Here is a 20,628-nt window from a genome sequence, read left to right on the forward strand (position 1 = left end):
TTTCATCCACACAGTTTATTTCTTTGTTGTCATAGCTTTGTCTCCAAAACCTGGTTTAACTGGTTAACTCCATTTCCCAAATTCTCCCATTGATAACTGTGGGTAGAACTATCAAACATTCTCATCCTAACAACCCTGGTCCTTTATGATGTGAATCTAATCCATGTTTCTACATTACTCTTCCTAATACCAATTTTTACCCTACAGCCCCTAGTCAGATTGCTTACCACTCACATCTGTACTTCCTACTTGTCTTATAGTTCTTCCTGCTATCTGCCTTTAAATTCATAGCTCAGTCTTGAGCCTCCAGGGTGAATAAGTTTAAACATTGGTATGGACCCGATCAGTTCAATCTGTTTATGTGCACATTTTTTTCACTCTTAAGAGTTTATCAAAATCAAAAGGAATCATCCCAACAAAGATTGTGTGTGTGTTGTGTGTGTGTGTGTGTTTAAAAGGGTGGGGATTCTTTAGAACTGCTGAGCAAGAAGGAAATCCTTTCATAGGAAAATGACAAACATCAAAAGTGACTGGCCTATGACCATTAATCATAACTTGTGCTACTGTTTTTCTCGCCATTTTCTAAATAAATCTTCATGGGTTTGCTATCAGAATGTTGGAATGCAGTCAAGAAATAGCATTCAGAATCTGACTGTGTTGCTGAGATGATACATGGATGTGACTGGTGACACCAACATTTTCTTTTTGGATAAATTTATAATTTCTGCAGAACTGGAAGAACATCACTCACAGAGATACTTGGCCATTTATAAATTGCGGTTTATGAAAGTGAATCAATTGCTTCTTCGATTGATAGAAAGCAAAGAGGGAGTGGAGAAATCATTTTTTAAATGTGTTTCAAGTAACAATGAAGTCTGGAATTTGAGGCTACCTTCAAACATTTGCTGTTGACAAATGAGGATATGAAATGCGAGGACAACAATATCAAAAATATGAGATTTTTTTCTAAGAAGGGAATATATCCCAAATTTTTAACTTTTGAAAGATATGAATAGTGCCACCGTTGTGTCTTTAATATAATAGACACAATGTTAAAAAGGCCATGTATTCATACCATCCTAGGATTTTAGAGGCAAACTGTGGTATGTGTGTGTGTGTGTAGCATTTTTGTGTAATTATTAAGCATTAAAAATTGGTTTGATGCGGCCGGCGCCACGGCTCATTAGGCTAATCCTCCACCTAGCGGCGCCGGCACACCAGGTTCTAGTCCCGGTCAGGGCGCCGGATTCTGTCCCGGTTGCCCCTCTTCCAGGCCAGCTCTCTGCTGTGGCCAGGGAGTGCAGTGGAGGATGGCCCAGGTGCTTGGGCCCTGCACCCCATGGGAGACCAGGAAAAGCACCTGGCTCCTGGCTCCTGCCATCGGATCAGCGCAGTGCGCCGGCCGCAGCGTGCCGGCCGCGGCGGCCATTGGAGGGTGAACCAACGGCAAAGGAAGACCTTTCTCTCTGTCTCTCTCTCTCATCCACTCTGCCTGTCAAAAAAAAAAAGAAAAGAAAAAAAAATTGGTTTGATGAACAATTTTCTGTAAACCTCAACCATTTACATAATTTCTTCCAGTGCATAACACCATGTTATACAGCTTTTTTATGCAAAAGTATCCCTTAGCTACTTCTTTGGTATCTTCATATGATTCTTTTTTGGTACATTATTTTGTCCCTCTCCCAGTTTTCTTTCCTCTTGCCACAATATAAAAACTGCTACTCTCTTAGAACTTTTGGGAACCAAGCTTCAATTCTAATTTTCATCTTATTTTTGTCACTCCTTTCCCAGAACGAAGAAATGGAATCTACCTTAAGACTCTGGGGAAGGGATAAATATACTCAACTTGTCAGTTCCTGAACTATTTCTCTCAAGCCAGAAAATTCACTGGGGAGTTATAGTCTTTTCCACTTAGGTTTTCTGTGTAATGAGACAGTGTCTATTAAGACCAAGAGTCTGTTTTCTAGCTTGAAATCTGAATGATCATTTCTGTTTTTAACTTTGGGTCACTGCATGAGGCAGCAGTTACCCTACAATTAGCTCAATACGTAGTTTGACTTCCCTATGGCAACAAGTTTAGATTAAAGGATCAAGAAATTAGGGAAGTATTTGAAATCCTCATAGTCCACAGCTATTGCTTGCAATCCAACTATGTCAACAATAAAGTTAATTTTATGCTTAAATAATTACAGAGTACAAAGATCTGAATATTCGAATAAATATCACATTTACTTTTTACTTAAATTCTTTTTTTTTATATTTATTTGGCAGATAGAGTTATAGACAGTGAGAGGGAGAGACAGAAAGAAAGGTCTTCCTTCCATTGGTTCATTCCCCAAATGGCTGTAATGGCCAGAGTGCGCCAATCCAAAGCCAGGAGCCAGGTGCTTCTTCCCAGTCTCCCATGCAGATGAGGGGCCCAAGCACCTGGGCCACCCTCCACTGCCCTTCTGGGCCACAGCAGAGAGCTGGACTTTAAGAGGAGCAACCGGGACTAGAATCCGGCGCCCATATGGGATGCTGGCGCTGCAGGAGGAGGATTAACCAAGTGAGCCATGGCGCTGGCCCCCTACTTAAATTCTTTCAATTAGTTTCTAACTCTACTTATTTTAGTATCTGAGACTGTAACTCTTTTCAAAAGTGGACATAGTGAATTTATTAAAATACTCTCCATTTAAGTTTTTGTCACAATGCCTCAATCTACCTGCAGGCCTGGGCTTTAACCAGATGCACCACAGGGCTAGCCCTCAATCTTTACCTGAATTCTTAGTTTATTGCTAGAAAGAAATGTGTTAATATTTTCAAATGCTGTCATAATATTCTTCATTTTTCTTCTTTTTTAAAAAGTTTTATTTATTTATTTGAAAGGCACATTTACAGAGAGGCAGAGAGAGTGAGAGATCTTCCATCTGCTGGTTCACTCCCCAGATGGCCAAGCTATCCGAAGCCAGGAGCCAGGAGCTTCTTCAGGGTTTCTCACACGGATGCAGGGGCCCAAGGACTTGGACCATCCTCTACTGCTTTCCCAGGCGGTAGCAGAGAGATGGATTAGAGGTGGAGCAACTGGGATTTGAACCGGCATCCACATGGGATATCAGCACGGCAGGCGGCGGCTCCACCCGCTCTGCCACCCCAATTTTTCTTCCTTTAAAAAATTTGTGACATCGCATCTACTATTTGTGAATGTTTACTTATAAACTATTGTTTGTGTTTACTGAATTAGAATGACATTCATTTTTATCCACATGTGTCTTTTATAAACTCCCACAGTAAGAGTACATGACCAATTGATTTTTTTCAATTCTCTTTTTTTTTTTTTTTTTTTTTTTTTGATAGGCAGAGTGGACAGTGAGAGAGAGAGACAGAGAGAAAGGTCTTCCTTTGCCGTTGGTTCACCCTCCAATGGCCGCCGCTGCAGCCGGCGCACCGTGCTGATCCGATGGCAGGAGCCAGGATCCAGGTGCTTTTCCTGGTCTCCCATGGGGTGCAGGGCCCAAGCACCTGGGCCATCCTCCACTGCACTCCCTGGCCATAGCAGAGAGCTGGCCTGGAAGAGGGGCAACCGGGACAGAATCCGGCGCCCAGACCGGGACTAGAACCCGGTGTGCCGGCGCCGCAAGGTGGAGGATTAGCCTATTGAGCCACGGCGCCGGCCTTTCAATTCTCTTTTTTAAAAAAAATTAGTAACAGTACTTACACATATTTATGGGCTACAATGTGATATATGCAATGTTTTCTGATCAATACAGGATAATCTCTTCCCTTTCTTTGATATTACTGTAGGATTGGAGGTTTGGAGCTTCTTTCATATGAGGGAGGTTATTGTAAACCCCAGTTTCCCCACAATGCCTGGTAAACACTAGGAAATTATTCTTTCAGAAGAACCTTCATTTGACTCCTGTTATTCACATTCCCTTTATCCACCACTTCTCCCTGGCTTTAGCATTCACTATTCTGTATGCAGATTGAGGAGTGATTCTTGTTTTGTTGTTTTGTTTGAAGTCTCACATATGAGAGAGAAAATACATTATTTTTCTTTTTTCTGTTTCGCTTATTTCACTCAACGTCATTTCCATTGATCTATGTGTCACTTTTTATGCAAGTGCCATGATGTTTTGATTACTATAGGTTTGCAACATGTTTTGAAATCAGATATTATTGCGGGGAGCAACTGGGAGCAACTCGGACTAGACTAAGTTACTGGAATTAAAACTTATTCTATGCATCTGCTCTCCCACAATATGGCGCTGGGAGAGGAGGTAACAGCTTCTACACAGCTGCCTCCAGTTCAACCAATAAACAGCAGGACCTGCTCCTGATTGGAGTAGAGCAGCGTACTCGACGTGTGGGTAGCAGAGTTGGGACTGGTGGAAGAGGACTATAAAGGAGGAGAGAGACAACATGCACCAGGAACATCTATCTGAAGGAACATCTGTGCAGCCCCCGAGAGAGCTGGCCGGCGGTGTGCCGCTCCCCCACAGAAGTGGGGAAAGTGGCAGGGGGAACCGCCCTTCCACGGAGGTGGAAGGGTCGGTAGCCAACCCGGGAAGAACCAGCAGCAAACCCGGGGAGGGCCGAGCCGACGAAAGAACAGCGCAGGGTCCTGTGTCGTTCCTCCACGAAGACGGGGAGCGACAATTATATACTTCCAGCTTGAGGTTTTTAATTATTTTCCCCCCTCAGGATTGCTATGATTATTCTTGGTCTATTGTTATTCCATATGAATTTTACATTCCTTTTCTAAGTCTGCAAATTATGTCACAGGTATTTTGACAGCAATTGCATTGAATCTTTAGATAGCTTTAGGTAGTGTAGACATTTTAGTAATAAGAATTCTTCCAATCCATGAACAAAGAATATCTTTTCATTTTTTGTGTCCTTGAAGATTTCTTTCATTATTATTTTATAATTATCATTGTAGAGATCTTTCACTTTTTTGGTTAAATTTATTGCTAAATGTTTTAGTTGTCTGTAGCTATTCTGAATGAGATTTCTTTCTTGAGTTGTCCTAAATATTTACATTTTTGTAATTATTATAAATTGAATTTCTTTTTTGATTTCCCTTACAGAACGTTCATTATTGGTTTATAAAAACACTATTGATTTTGTATCTTGGGACTTGGCTGAATTGTTTTATCAGTTCTAGTAGCTTTTTGATGGAGTGCACAGGTTTTTCTATTTGCAAAACCTTGTCACTGCAAACAGATATTTTTCCTTCCTTCCTTTCAGTTTTGATGTGTTTCATTTCTTTCTCTGCCCTCATTGCTCTTCCTAATACTTCTAATAGTATATTATATAAGAGAAATCAAAGTGGGCATCCTCGACTTATTTCAGAATTAGGGAAAATTCTTTCAATTTTCTCCATTCAGGATGATATTGGTTGTTGGATTATCATATGTAGCCTTTTAAATTTGTGTGTGTATATATTTTTTTGAGAATTTTTAGCATGAAGGGATGTTGGATCTTATCAAATGCTCCTTTTGCATCTATGGAGATGAATAAATGACTTTTGTTCTTCATTCCATTGATATGATTTATGACATTCACTAATTTGTGAATGGTGAACCACCCTTATATCTTTAAAGTAAATCCCAGTTTATCATGATATTGATATTTTTCATGTAGTGTTGGATCCTGTTTGATAATATTTTGTTGAGAATTTTTATATCTATGCATCAAAGATATTAGACCATGGTTTCCTTTTTATTTTGTTCCTTTGGTTGTGCTATCAGAGAAATGCTGGACTCATGAAAGAGTTTGTCAGAGAGCCATTCTTCTCAGTATATTGGAATAGTTGGAGAATTATTGGCATTAGCTCCTCTATAAATATTTTTGTGAAGCTCAATTGTAAAGCCATTAGGTCCTGGACTTTTCTTTGTAGGGATATCTGTAATTACTGCTTCCTTACTTGTTATGGTTCTGTTTAGATTTTCTAATTCTTCTTGATTAATTTTTTAGGTTTTATTAACCAGCAATTTATCCATTTCTTCAGATTCTTATTTCTTACCTTATGGTTCTTCATAATAACATCATATGACCATTTTTTTTGTCATGTCAGTTGTAATATTTTGTTTTTCATCTCTCATTTTATTTGAGTTTTTGTCTTTTCTTTGTTAATCTGGTCAAAGATTTGTCCTTTTAATTTTTATTTTCTAAAATCAGCTTTTTGTATTACTGATATTTCATATTTTTTAGTTTCAATTTTAATTATCTCTGATTTGATGCTTATTATTTTTCTGCCTCCTACTAATTGTAGGTGTGACTTATTCTTGCTTTTCAAAATACTTGAGATATACTTTTTGCTTTGAGTTTATATTTTATATTATTATTTATATTATATGAATATTTTATATTTATACCTTTTTCCTGCAAGCACCCCTTTAATACTACTTTTGTTGTATCCCACATATTTTTATATGTTTTACTTTCTGTTTCCTTTGTTATGATAAATCTTTCATTTACTTTGTAGTTTCTTTAATGATTAAAGTTAGTCATTCAGGAGCATATTGTTCAATTTGTATTTGTAAATATTCTTATGTTTTTGAGTTGCAGGTTTATTCCATTGTGATCAGAAAAGGTGCATGTATAATTGCAGTATTTTAAAATTTACTGAAACTTGATTTGTGGCCTAATATATAGTTTATCTTAGAAAATGTTCTATGTGACGATAAAAGGAATGTGTATTTAGTAGCTGTTGAATGAAATAGTCTCTAATTGTCTGTTGATCCCATTTTCTCTGTATTCTAGATCAAGTCTGATGTACCATTAGTGATTTCTCTGCCTACATGATGTGTCCTCTGATGACAGTCAGGTGTTGAAGTCCTGTTCTCATTATAGTAAAGGCAACAATCTCTTCCTGTAGGACTAAAAATAGTTGCTTGTATTTTTGTGTCAGGTACACATGTATTTATGATAGTTATGTCTTCCTACTGCTCAGTCCTCATCAACATATAATGTCCTCCTTTGTCTCTTTTTACAGTTTTCTTTTGAAGTCCATATTATATGATATGTGTACAGCTATTCCAGTGTGTCAGGTTTCCATTTCAATGGTATGTTTTTCTCCAGCCTTTTCTTTTCTGTTTATGAGTCTCCTTACCTGGAATATGAGGTTTTTGTAAGCAGCTTATAGATCAGTCTTTTTTTTTTTTTAATTTTCATCCATACTATGCCTTTTGACTAGGAAATTTGTTCCATTTATTTTCAAGGTTAATATTTATAGAAAAAATGAATCATTTCGTTGATGAGTCATTTTGTTGATTGCTTATGGGTTATTTTATGTATTCTGTTTTTCTTTCTGACTCTTATTATTTATCTTTGTGTTTTTTGTAGCTTTATGTTTGTTCTCTCTTTTTTATGTGTATCTGCTCTGTTAGTAATTTTATACTATTATGTGTTATCATGATTTTTCAGATTTATTTATTATTTAGAAGAATGAGTTACAGAGAGAGAGGGAGGGTAGGAGAGAAGGGGTGGGGGAGGGGCTTCCATCCACCAGATTACTACATAAGTGGCTGCAATGGCCAGTACCAGGCCATGCCAACATCAAGAGCCTGGAACACCATCCAGATTTCTCACTTGGGTGGCAGAAACCAAAGTCCTTGGGCCACCCTCTGCTGCCTTCTCTGAAACATATACAGGGACCTGGATCACAAGTAGAGCAGCTAGGACTTGAATGATCAACCATATGAGATACCTGCATCATAGGTAGAGGCTTAATCCACAGCACCAGGATGCCAGCCCCCATGATGGTAGTTATGATCATTGCTTCCCAGGGATTTTTTTTTTTTTTTTTTTTTTTTTTTTTTTGTACAGGGGTGGTGTAGTATTGATGAATTCTCTGATTTTGTTCCGGAAAATATTTTTTTTTTAACCTCACTTAGTTCTAACTGATAACTTTGCTGGATATAGTATTCTTGAGTAATAGTTTAGGAGGTTTCCTTGTCTTTCAAATGTTTTGAATAGTTTGAGAAGAATTGAAATTAGTTTTCCTTTAAAAGTTTGGTGGATTCTGCAGTGGAGCCATCTCGCCCTGGGCTTTTCTTTGTTGGGAGGGTCTTTATTAATGATTCAATCTTCATCTTGGTTATTGATCTGTTTTAGTTTTCAGTGTCTTCATGATTCAATTTTGGTGGATTTTATTTGTCCAGAAATCTACCCATTTCTTCTATATTTTCTAATTTTTTGGTGTATATTTCTTTGTAGTACTTCCTAATGAGTCTTTTTACTTTTGTGGTATCCATTGCTACATCTCCTTTTTTCACCTCTGATTTTGTTGATTAGGATCTCCTTTTTTTTGTTAGTTGGACCAGTAGTGTATCAATGTTGTTTATTTTTTCAAAAAAACAGCTGTTCATTTCACTGATCTTTTGTATCATTTTTGGCTTCAATTTTGTTTATTTCAGCTGACTATGGATGCTCTGCCAGATGCTCTCCCAGATAGGATGAAGGGATAGGAGCACCTCAATGTCCTAAGTGGGTTCCCATACTCCTGCCAACCCTTCAGGCCAAAGTCAGTGGGGAACACAAATTTATCCCTTTAATAAAACCCTTTAGTTGCATCTGCATGAGAGCCGCCCCAGCATCTACTGGTATTGAGATGGTGCTTTCTCTCTGCTGGTTACCAGGTGCCCTTGTAGGAGAAAGCTTAGGAAGAAATGTGCTTTTTTTTTTTTTTCACTAGTTTAGGTGGGTACCCTGCCCCCCACTCTGGCCCTCGGCCGAACTCAGAGTGTGGTCTGCAAGGTTCTCCCTCAGGCAGTATCACCAGTGCCGCAGGCTGCTGCAGTCTGCTCTCACCTTGCTCTCAGCTGCTGGCATCTCCTTCAACCCCTCACTGCAGGAGTCCCTGGTAGGTAGTGTCCCTACTCACTGCTGCATGTTTTTTCTGTCCACACTGCTCCATGGTGTCTTTCTTTTTTCTGTAGTATTTCTCTGCAAACTTCTCTCCAATGCTTCCCTGGGAATGCACCTCCTCTGCTTCTCTTCTGTTATCTTCCCCTGGTCAAAATCAACATGTTGGGGCCGGCGCTGTGGTACTGCAGGTTAAGGTCCTCACCTGAAGCACCGGCATCCCATATGGGCGCCGGTTCAAGATCCGGCTACTCCACTTCCGATCCAGCTCTCTGCTAAGGCCTGGGAAAGCAATAGAAGATGGCCTAAGTCCTTGGGCCCCTGAACCCAAGTGGGGGACCCGGAAGAAGCTCCTGGCTCCTAGCTTCGGATCGGCACAGCTTCTGACATTGCGGCCAATTGGGGAGTGAACCAACAGATGGAAGTCCTCTCTCTCTCTCTCTCTCTCTCTGCCTCTCCTCACTCTGTGTAACTCTTTCAAATAAATAAATAAATCTTTAAAAAAGATCAACATGTCTTTTCTGCATTCAGCCATCTTGGAATCACCTTCATTTCATCTTTGCACAATCTTTTTGAAGTACCCTCATTTGTGTGATGGGGATATATTCATTTTTCATTGGTTCTGGAACATAAAGAGGTAGATTTATATCATGTTGGAGCTTCTGAGAGGTCTGGACATCTTCCTGAGTGCTCTTCCTACAAGAAAACTTCACAAAGTGGCACAGACTGAGCCACATAGGACCACTACCAGGAGCAGGCTGGGGGAAGCAGAGAATCTCGTTGATTCATGATTTCTCTCTCTCTCTCTTAAATTTCTCATTCGTACCATGCAATGTTTTCTTCATTTCTTTGAATTGTCTACCTGCATGCTCTTATATCTCATTGTGTTTCCTTAGGGTCATGACTTGGAATTCTTTTTCCAGGAGTTTCATAGATTTTCTTCAAGTCAAAATATTTTTCCTGAGAACTATTGTACTGTTTTGGAGGTGTTATGCTTCCTTGCTTCTTTGTGTTTCCTGGGTTCTTAAGTTGATTTCTATTAACATGGTGTAGCAGTTCCTTCTTTATGGAGCAGCTTTAGTTGGAAAAGACATTTTTATGTAGATGAAGTGTAGGGTGTTGGCTTTGTTTTTACATGAGCACATGACTGTAAACACTGAGTGGTTTTCAAGCTGCAATCAGTGTCAGCTGTGTTTGTGTATGCCCTAGTGGTCTAGTCTGTAGCAGTTCATAGAGATAGCAGTATGAGTTTGAAGTGGAAGTAAGCTTCCTATGGTCTTCACTCAGGCTCCAGGCAGCTGATTTCCTAGAGCTGAGGATAACAGTGGTCACATTCCTAGTGCTGTGAGACACAGAAGAGATTGTTGCCTTCTCCCATCAGGCAAGCCCGAGTGATGCTGGAGCTTCTGGAGTTTCTAGAATCAGTAACTACAGCCCTGGAACTGAGTCATGTGAATTAATTAGATTTTCTCTAGATTCTGCTGGGTGGATATGGTTAATGCTAGGTTAAATAGCACAAAAGTCCTTGTCTCAGCACTAAGGAATGGGAGTGGAATTTTTCTGTGGTCCCACTGGGTGACTAGGTTATACTTCAGATTGTGTGATGTCAGATATGGCCTCACTACGGAAGAATGCAGATAAGATATTCCCTAGGTAACATGGGAGGTATGTTGAATCTGAGAAATAAAATACTGAGTCAACAGTATTGCTGCTGGAGGACAGAAGGGTACCTTGTCCACAAAGTATCAGAAAGACCCTGAGATTCACAATAGAGAGAGGAATGAAACTCCCAACTCCTAACCCAGATCCCTGGCAAAGCTCACCATCCTCCACCTCCGCCCCACATCATAGCAAACTGGGGCTTCTAGCTACTAGAGATTACCCCAGTCCTCAATGGCTTTGAATCCAGTCTAGAAAGCTGAGTGGGATTAAAACAATCACTCTGTTGAGAAAAGCATAGGTTATGCTGGAGATTGTGTACTTTAAACCAGGGGCATGCAGTACTGTAAAGGAGATTGAGTTTTCCCTACAGAAAAGTGCAAATATTCCTGGGGTTTTATAGAGCCAAAAGTCATAGTCTCAGAGATACAGGGTACAGTGGAAACCATATCATGTCCCACATTCAAGGCACAAGTTATGCTTGGGATTGCACCAAGGCAAGCATGGGTCTGGGGCATTGGGATGCAGGTAGGGTCCTCTACAGATCCCACTGGGGAGAATGCAGGTAACTGTGGAATCTAGTGCCAACAGTCACATTCTCAGAGCTACAGGCCTCAAAAGGGCACCTTACCCCAATAACAGATGGACCACTGGTTATGCTAGGGATTATATATTAACCTTTGTCATCATAGATTGGGGGCATGCAGATAGGACCTTTCCTAGGACCCATGGACAAGCACAGGTACCCCCAAAACCCAAAGAACAAATACTCATTTACCTTATGCTGTGGGATATAGTGAAGTCCTTACCCATGTCCTTGAGGGTGAACTTGGGTAGAATATAAATCCCAAAGTCATAGGTAGAGTACTGGTTATGGTGGACGTTATGTACTGACCATCACTTCCCTGAAGCAAAGGAGCATACATAGGGCTCTCCAGGTCCCACAAGGATGTGTGGCTTACTACAGAATTTGGGCAACAACAACCACCATTTCAGAACTGCAGAACACTGAAGGGAATCCCTCTACTTCCATGCAAGGGTGATGTGGGAATTTGTGCTCTGAGTGCCCGTAACCCTGTGCTAAAAGATGCAAAAGGGGACTTCCTCACTTTTGAAGCTCTAGACTTCTGTATTGACAGTGTTTGCTGCCAGGCCCAGAGGAGTACAAGGATATTTCCCTAGAGAGTGTAGAGTGAAAAAGCATGGCTCCAAATGTGTCCAGCAATTCTACACCATCAGAATGCAAAGGGGCCTGCTCCCTGCTTGTGCAATGTCCCGTCTGTCTCTGGGGCTTTCAGGTAGCAACAGGGATTCTTGCTGATTCCTAAGACAAAATGGAGCTTATCAGTAGCTATCTTGTATTACTTCAGTTCAGAGACATTAGGGACAGAGAGAGGCATTGTTGGTTCATTTTTTGGAATGGAGTAGTTGCTTTAATCTCACTCAGCTTTGTAGACTGGATTCAGAGCCTTTGAGGACCAAGGTTATCTCCAGGAGTTAAAGCCCCCGGTTTACTGTGCTGTGGGGGTAGGGGAGGGGTGGGAAGCTTTGCCAGGGACCTGGGGTAGGAGTTGTGAGCTTCATTTCTCTCTCTGTTGTGACTTTCAGCGTGTCTCTGGCGCTTTGTATTCCTTTATTTGCTTGTAGATTTCCCTCAGTCACCCTCCTGGAAATTCAGTCTGCCCTAAGTTGCTCTGGTTCTTCTCTGTGGTAGATGCAGTGCAGAGCCTCTTTTTTTCAGCCATCTTACATCAGCCCTACCAATTGTTCTTTATCTATGTCCACTCCCTCTTTTTTACCAAAGCAGCATAAAAAATGAGCATATTTAACCAAACTTAGTTCTTAATACAGCAAAAGTGTGTAGAGAATAATTCCTGCTATAGCATGTTTAGTGAATTGGCAATGGATAAAGTTGGCTGAAGGAAGGCCAGGAAACTTTGTCTTGAAAGGATTAGAACCAAGGGGCTGCACAGTCATCTGGCATCCACTCAATGTTATATCTGTGGAAATGTACATGATAGGAACTCCAGGGATCTTGCAGATTCTTCCTTTAAGGTCCAGGTCAGCTGTGGCTACAATGGAACACTAGTGCTGAGTCATTCTCTGCATTAGGCAGTCATCCACTTAGATTCCTTTTTGTGCCCATAGATTCCTTTATAATCACTCAAATCTTGGCTCCTAGGCAATCCTTAGCGACACTTGATGGTTCTGCTCCAGTTTCTCAATCTCTCAGTATCTACTGTTACACAATCAGTTATATAAGGAATATACTTGCCATACAGACAATTCATCACTGATTGTATTAAGTCCAGTTTGGCTTTAATGGAAAAGTTGATGAAGTGGGTATCAACCAGGGTGTGGTAAGCTGGGCCCAGTTGAGTTTATATTGAAAGAATAAGCAGGAAGGGTGCTGGGGGACTTCTCTTTCACTCAGTTCACTGGGATTTTTCTTTTCTTTCTTTTTAGGTTTTAAGCCCCTGACCCCTCAGATTAAGCTTTTGCTCCACAGTGGTTCCCATGTTCTTGCCACATACATGTTTCTTCTACTTCCTCTTTTTTTTTCTCTTATTTTAATGCGAATGGCTGAAAGCACATGATTTCATCTGTAAATAATGCTCATTTCTTTAAAGTATTGATATTATTAAAAATAATCATAATACCATTTATATTACTCAAGAGTTCAAGTTTCTAGGTTTTTTTTAAATTTTTTTTTGTTTTGTTTTAAACATTTTCTTTGCTCAATTCCTAAAACCAGTCCAGGTATTTTGCTCCATTGATATATCTTTTTTTATAAAAGATTTATTTTATTTATTTGAAAGACAGAGTTACAGAGAGAGGTAGAGCCATAGAGAGAGAGGTCTTCCATTCACTGGTTCACTCCTCGAATGTCCGCAATAGCCAGAGCTGAGCTGATCTGAAGCCAGGAGCCAGGAGCTTCTTCTGGGTCTCCCATGTGGGCTCAGGGGCCCAAGGACTTGGGCCATCTTCTACTGCTTTCCCAGTCGATAGCAGAGAGCTGGATCAGAAGGGGAGCAGTCAGGACTTAAACCGGTGGCCATATGGGATGCTGGCACTGCAGACTGGGGCTTTAACCCACTGTACCACTGCACCATTCCTGATATGTCTTTTATTTTCCATTAGTATAGCCCCCCCATTCTGATTTTGTTGATTACATTTTCTCTGATAACTTTTCATACACTTCTCTAACCTGTTTTCCTATAAACTACTTGTTACATACATTTTCCAATATAGTAACTACCAGATATGTGACTACTTAAATTATAATTAATCAAAACATTTATATCACAGTAGAAAATGTACTTGCAGAGTGCTGATCCAGAGGATTTATTAGTAGGTTTAATTTTTGACAATAGTTCTCTACAAGGAATGCTGTGTTCTTTCACCAGGAGCACGGTACTATTTTGTATTCCATGATATTTTAGTCATTCACAATCCATGTCTAGTTCTTCCACTTATTGTGAGCTACAAAATGATTATATTCTACTTATATAATTTTTGAGCTAGAATTCTTATATAAAAAGAAATTTCTATGTATTTATTTCACTGCCACTGTTACAGTTTATATACAAAAGGCAGAATAATACTTCAAAATTTCACTTTGTTTACTCATTTCAAAATAAAGGATTGGTCACTAGCACTCTCTAGCTATATTAGTTTTTCCTTATTACAATAGAATATCTGTTAAATTAACCTTATAATGATAAAAGATTTGCTTAACTTGTGGTTTTTGAGGTTCCAGTCCAAAGCTGGCAAGTCCCATTGGTTTGGCATCTGATGAAGGTAACTGCGGAGTGTGGCGCGTGGACACGTATTGAGTCAGGAAGCAGAAAGAGGGGCTGGAGCTGTCATAAGCTTTTGTAACCATCCCCCTCTGGAGAACTACCTTCTGAAAGCATGCCCTCAGTGATCGAAGGGTTTCGCCGTAGGCTTACCACCTAAACACCATAGTTAGATTAGGCTTCCCACTTACTTATGAATGTGGGATTTAAAATTCTACATGAGCTCAGGAGCCAAACCATTGAGCTGACTATAAATATTTGACATGATTCAGTCCACTGAGCTTTTTTTATCCATACTGAGGCTCTGAAATCTACTTGACAAGTGGAAGACTTTTTCATTTGGCTTCTTTCTCTCTCTCTGTATTTGTGTGTGTGTGTGTATGTGTGTGTGTGTTTAGGAGACAGAGAGAGAGAATGGGGGGGAGAGAGAGTGAGAGAGAGAGAGAGGGTGGGGAGAGAGAGAGAGAGAAAGAGAAAGTGAAAGTGTTGGCATGATCTTAGTTCCTTATAGCTTCTTTTTCCTGCTATGACAAAGTCTTTCAGCTCATAAAGTATATTTCTAGCCCTGGACATGAACCCAACTTCCTCTAAAGAGGACAGATTATTTTTATTCAGAAAAAAATGGCATTTTAAGGCTATGGTGTCACTGTTGGGTGCCCCAGGATTCAACACTGTTTCTGGGTCTCTTCAGTGGACAGAGCAGGGTTTTGTTTTCCCCCATGGTTAAAATATCTTTCTTTTTTTCTTCTTAAAGATATCATCTTAATGCCAATTGAATTCAGATCTATAAGAATTTTGTTTAACCTCCACTACTTTATCGCTCTATTTCCCTTTCTGATATAATAAACTTGATTAATAAAAGAGATGTCAGTATAATTCTTCATTTGCTTTGGCCTGTCATGCAACAACACAGCTTTAGGAATCCTTTACAAAAATTATGGTCAACAACAGTATTATTGAGAATTTTTAAATTTTTTTTTTGCATTTCTCTTCATCCTCATCATTATATTCTTGGAACTGTATCAGTGAACTACATGAAATCTATTCTCTTTGTATCAATATCACACAACATGAGAATTGTATTGTAGTGATTACCATGCATTTGCTATGATCTTGAGAAACTAATGTATTCATTAATTCCATTTTAGAGGGCTATTTATTGCAAAGGCTGTTATAGTCAAATTACTGTGTTTTTAAGTCACTTGAAATAGTTTCTCTGTGTGATTGTTCCATCACATAAATATAGTTGACACACATGAATATTGGTAAAACTTTAATAAACTTCTCTAGGAAAAGGAGAAAGGTAGAACCAAGTTTTGAAGTATTTATACAGCATGCTTAGTCATTTCCTTCTATACTTGAAAGTAAGATAACACTAATGTAATTGCCTGAAATACAGAAGAAATTATTTACTGTAGCTAAGAAGGTCTAGGAAAATATCTCTCTCTCCTGGCTCTATCTATACCTCATTTAGTGCCTTGTCACTGTTGCTCATTTGCCAAGGTTCACTATCAAACTTGCTTCCTATGGTGATCTCCAGAAGGTTCAGGCCTCAATCTTCAGCAATCTAAAATCAAAGGAAAATAAGCTTCTTCCTTACTAAAAATTTCACAGATGTCTGGATTCAGTATTTCATTGGATCATAATGTGTACTGTACCCTTTCCTAAATAAGTCACTTTTGACAGTAAGATAAAATGCACTGTTAGACTGTGGGCCTGGACATGTACGCACATCAACTGAGAGGAAGAGGGAAATGATACGGTTAGTGGGTAAATACAGTCAATGCCAGTGTCATTTGTAAAAAGCTTATTCCATAATTAAAATAAAGTTATGATGTTAGGGATTTTTTTTCTTTTTTTAACTTTTATTTAATGAATATAAATTTCCAAAGTACAGCTTATGGGTTACAATGGCTTCCCCCCCATAACGTCCCTCCCACCCGCAACCCTCCCCTTTCCTGCTCCCTCTCCCCTTCCATTCACATCAAGATTCATTTTCGATTCTCTTTATATACTTGTTGAAGTGAAATGGACACTATGAGAAATAGTGACTTGATCAGCTCTTGTCCTGATGGTTGATGTACAATGAAATACTTAATCCATTTTAGTATTTTTTTTTTTGTTCTAGTACCATTGGTTGAACTCTGTAATTAACACACAATTATTCTTAGATGTTAGGCATTTTATCATCAGATCACACACATACAGAACAACTACCAACACTGTATAATTAGAATTCTGCAGAATTTTATGGCTGGAAGAAATGATGTAAATTGCTTTGTCCATGCTCTTAATTTGCAGAATATGGAACAAAATTCCAGAAATTTGCTACTCAAAAGTCAGGAAGACTTCAGTGTATGGGGAGTATGTAAAGAAGAAAATGTATTATGGGAATGTGAGCACATTTGCTTGTCTTACGAATTCTCCCCAAATATCATTTTCATTTGGATGCCATTTTGTTTTTCCTTAAAACTTGTAACTGTGTTTGGATGTGGTTTAAAGTACTATCCTTACTCAGTACTACCTTCTCTGTCATACGCACCCAATTCACTCATTGTGCTTATTGACATGCCTAAGACTGGATTGGCTTTCTCATCTTAGGTCTGCACATAATGAAACTGAAGGTAATCATTCACCTGGTGGTCTGTTGACAGGCCAGGTAAAAAAAATCACATCCTGAAATAGAGACTTTTAAACAAAGAAACACATATTTGGAGTTACCTAGGAATTGAGATTAGATTTGAATGTTCCTAGAGCCTTGAAACTAGAAGATACATTGAATTGTGGACAGAAAAAGCTAGATGAAAATGAAAGGAACAAGGCAAAACTATGGAGACATATCAGTGGTTGCCAGGAGTTTCAATGAGAGGTGAGCAGGTGGAGCACAGAGAATTTTAAGACAATGAAACTATTCTCAATGATACTGTAATGATGGATACTTGTCGTTACTCATTTGTCAAAACCCATAACACCTGCAATACCAAGCAATACCAAGAATAAACCTTTTTTTTTTTTTTTTTTGACAGGCAGAGTGGATAGTGAGAGAGAGACAGAGAGAAAGGTCTTCCTTTTGTCGTTGGTTCACCCTCCAATGGCCGCCACGGCTGGCGCGCTGCGGCCAGCACACAGCGCTGATCCGAAGGCAGGAGCCAGGTGCTTTTCCTGGTCTCCCATGGGGTGCAGGGCCCAAGCACTTGGGCCATCCTCCACTGCACTCCCGGGCCACAGCAGAGAGCTGGCCTGGAAGAGGGGCAACCAGGAAAGAATCCGGCACCCCCACAGGGACTAGAACCTGGTGTGCCGGCGCCACTAGGTAGAGGATTAGCCTATTGAGCCGTGGCGCCGGCCAAGAATGAACTTTGATGTAAACTGTAGACTTTGGTTAATAATGATGTGTCATTGTAGGTTCATCAGTCATTACAAATGTTCTGCATTGATGCTACACAAGACTATGTGCATGTGTAGTGGTAGTGGTTATAAGGGAATTTTTTTTATTTTCTTCACACTTTTTCTGTGAATTTATATGTACACTATAAAAAGTATATTAAAAGAGGGAAAAAGAAAGAATATGCAGATGAAAACAGAGGATAGTAGCTCTTGTTCATTGAGTATTTAGTGCGAGAGGATAGTTCTCCAAGTTCTTTGCAAAGAATAACACAAAATTGGGAAAATAAACCCATAAGGTGATCATGGAACTGTGACAAAAATTGGTTGAATAAGTTATTGAAGATTGTATAAGCAGAAAGTGGTGAAACTGGAGTTTAGCTTACAGCCATCTAACTCAGGAGCTCATACTCCCAGCCATGTGATTGTGTGGAACTTATTAGAGGAGATGAACGTGTAACCCTTTAGAGAAAGAGAAGCTATTATGTTCTTAGCAGTTTTTGTTTCAGAACCCATAAAGTCTACCTCAATTTGGTTTCTGGAATTTATTTACATAAACTTGCTAACAAATGATCTTAGACTGAGATAATTTACTGGAATAACTTTTATTGTTATTGAGTTATATGTAGTGCCTTCGTCTCCATCTTGATACAGCTACGGCACAGCAAGTACATTTTTCCCCCAAAAGAATTATTGTTAAAAATGACTGTGATCCCTGTCTTGTTTGAAGGGATGATTACAACATGTATAACTGGTTTTGACTTAAAAATGAATCATTAGGAAGCTTATAGAGATGATGTTGTCAGGGTTTATGTATAGAGCATGATGCACTCAGAACTATGTAGTTGTAAATATAATTTTTGGATTGTATGAGAGTGCAAATCTCCTTTTCAAAAATCAAGAAAAGTTCTGCTCAGTAGATCTTTGGGATAAGTATCTACAATAGGATGCGTTAGCTAATATAGTATAAAGCAGTGTATGTTAATTTGAAAATAGAGAAAAATATTTACACTGTTAACTAAGATCAGTTTACTGAATTATATTTTGTGCACTGATAATTTTAAAAGTAGGTTTTTTTAGTAAGTATCTAATTTCAAGGCAAGTGAAGATGATGAAAAAGAATTGAGAAAAAACTTGCAAACTTCATATTTAAAAAAGTAGTTTGCATGGCCGGGCATTGTTCCTAACACTTGAGCTACCAAACAGGATGTCCACAACCTGCGTCAGAATGTTTGAGCCCTGACTCCCCTCCTCACTGCAGCTTCCTGTTCACGTGCACCCTGGGTAACAGCAGGTGATGGCTCGCTGCTTGCATTCGTGCCTCTCAAGTGAGAAGCCTCAGGTGCCAGTTTCATCCAGGTGTTATATGCTTTGGAAAGTGAAAAAGTGAATGGCGGTCCTCTGTCTCTCTCTGCCTCTCAAATAACATTTTTTAGATTAAAAAAAAATTGTGCTCCAGGAAATTGACATTTGTTCTTTCGGTTAAGATAGCTATTACTGTATTGAATAGTGTGTGGGTTTGTTTCCCAGTTCTTGCTCCTAATTCCAGCTCCCTTCTAATGCATACTCTGGAAGACAGTGGTGATGGCTCAAGTAATTGAATTCCTGCCACCCACGGGTGGAACTGGAATGATTTTCCTCTGTTCTTGCCTTCCAGTTTTGGCCTAAGCTTACTCAAAGAAATTGAAACGTCTCTCTCCCTCTCCCCCTTCCTCTCCCTTTCCCTCTTCTTTGCTCCTCTCTTCCTCTTAAATAAATCAATTAACAAGTTAGTTTCCTGATAAAATAAAACGGCTTATGAAGGCTGTGATCACCTATCTTTTCCTTTACATTAAATTAGAGAGAACAGAAAATTTTGAAGAACTTTAATAGCAAAATGCACATATAAAAGAGCAATCTGACTCTAAAGACAGGGTTTTTTTTAACAGCTGTCATGTATTTGCATTGGGAATGAAAGGCAGTGCTGTGTTGGGATTTTGTTATCCCCCAGAGGCATCTAAGAGTCAAGTTTTACTTGGCCACACTTCTGGGAAACTGGTGATTTCCAGTGAGTGGTGGATTCTTAAAGGGGACTTACTGATACTCATTCCAATATACTAATCAAAGCAGAATCTCTGGTTAGGTGAGCGTGGAGATTCTAAACTCAAAATTTTATGAATCAAAGCCTTGAAAAGAAAAATTTATTTACCTTTATTTCTCCCTTTAGGAGGCTTTGGAAAGGAGATTTACTGTGTATTACCTTAACCCAAGGCCAGAAGATATGTTTGCTGGTTCCTATTTCCAATAAATTCTGTTTCTTTTGTGGGTGAATTGCAAAGGACAACTTTAAAACTGCGTGGCTCCAAGAAAGGATATCTCTTTTGCAAAAAGGGCAAATATTCCTTTAACTAAGACTTTTGTTGGCAAATGTTAATGGGGCTATCATGAAGGGCTTACATGATGATCTGAGAGATAATTGAGAAATTTGAGATGCTTGTTCTTCACCAAATCTGGCTTATGTTATTTCTGAGCCAAGCTGTTGACCTTTTCTTACTTCTTTTGTTGAGCTGTGGTACCAAAAGGATTATGTATCCAAACAATTTTAGAGAACCTTTTCACCAAGAGAAAAGTAAGGGGCTTAAATATATTGAATACTGCTGCATTTAACCTATTTAATTGGAACACGTTAATTAGATCTAATTGCAAAGTTGTTTTAATTGGAAAAACCAAGCATTGCACTGATATTGGTGTGCATGATTAAACAAAGTAACTGAGGTCACCGCTAGATTGTGTAAGATTCATGGCTGTGATTGATTAAGTATGAAAGTTAATCAATTTAATTTATATGATTGATGTAGATTCTTTCCTTTTGAAATTGCCCATTCCTATCTTATTTTTATCAAAATGTTGCATGTGGAATATCAACTAAACTACAGTAGCATTTCAATTTGTTTAT

At 39.1% G+C, this 20,628-nt stretch overlaps 1 long non-coding RNA gene and 1 pseudogene across 1 annotated transcript in view; one reads left to right on the forward strand and one right to left on the reverse strand.

Annotated features, from left to right (window-relative positions):
* LOC127490541 (uncharacterized) overlaps positions 1 to 20,628 on the forward strand; it is a 428,986-nt gene that overhangs the window by 149,151 nt on the left and 259,207 nt on the right. The window lies entirely within an intron of this gene.
* LOC100355186 (rRNA-processing protein FCF1 homolog pseudogene) lies at positions 12,461 to 14,395 on the reverse strand (annotated as a pseudogene).

The sequence above is a fragment of the Oryctolagus cuniculus genome, chromosome 6 (genome assembly GCF_964237555.1).
Source record: "Oryctolagus cuniculus chromosome 6, mOryCun1.1, whole genome shotgun sequence".
NCBI classification, from domain to species: domain Eukaryota; kingdom Metazoa; phylum Chordata; class Mammalia; order Lagomorpha; family Leporidae; genus Oryctolagus; species Oryctolagus cuniculus.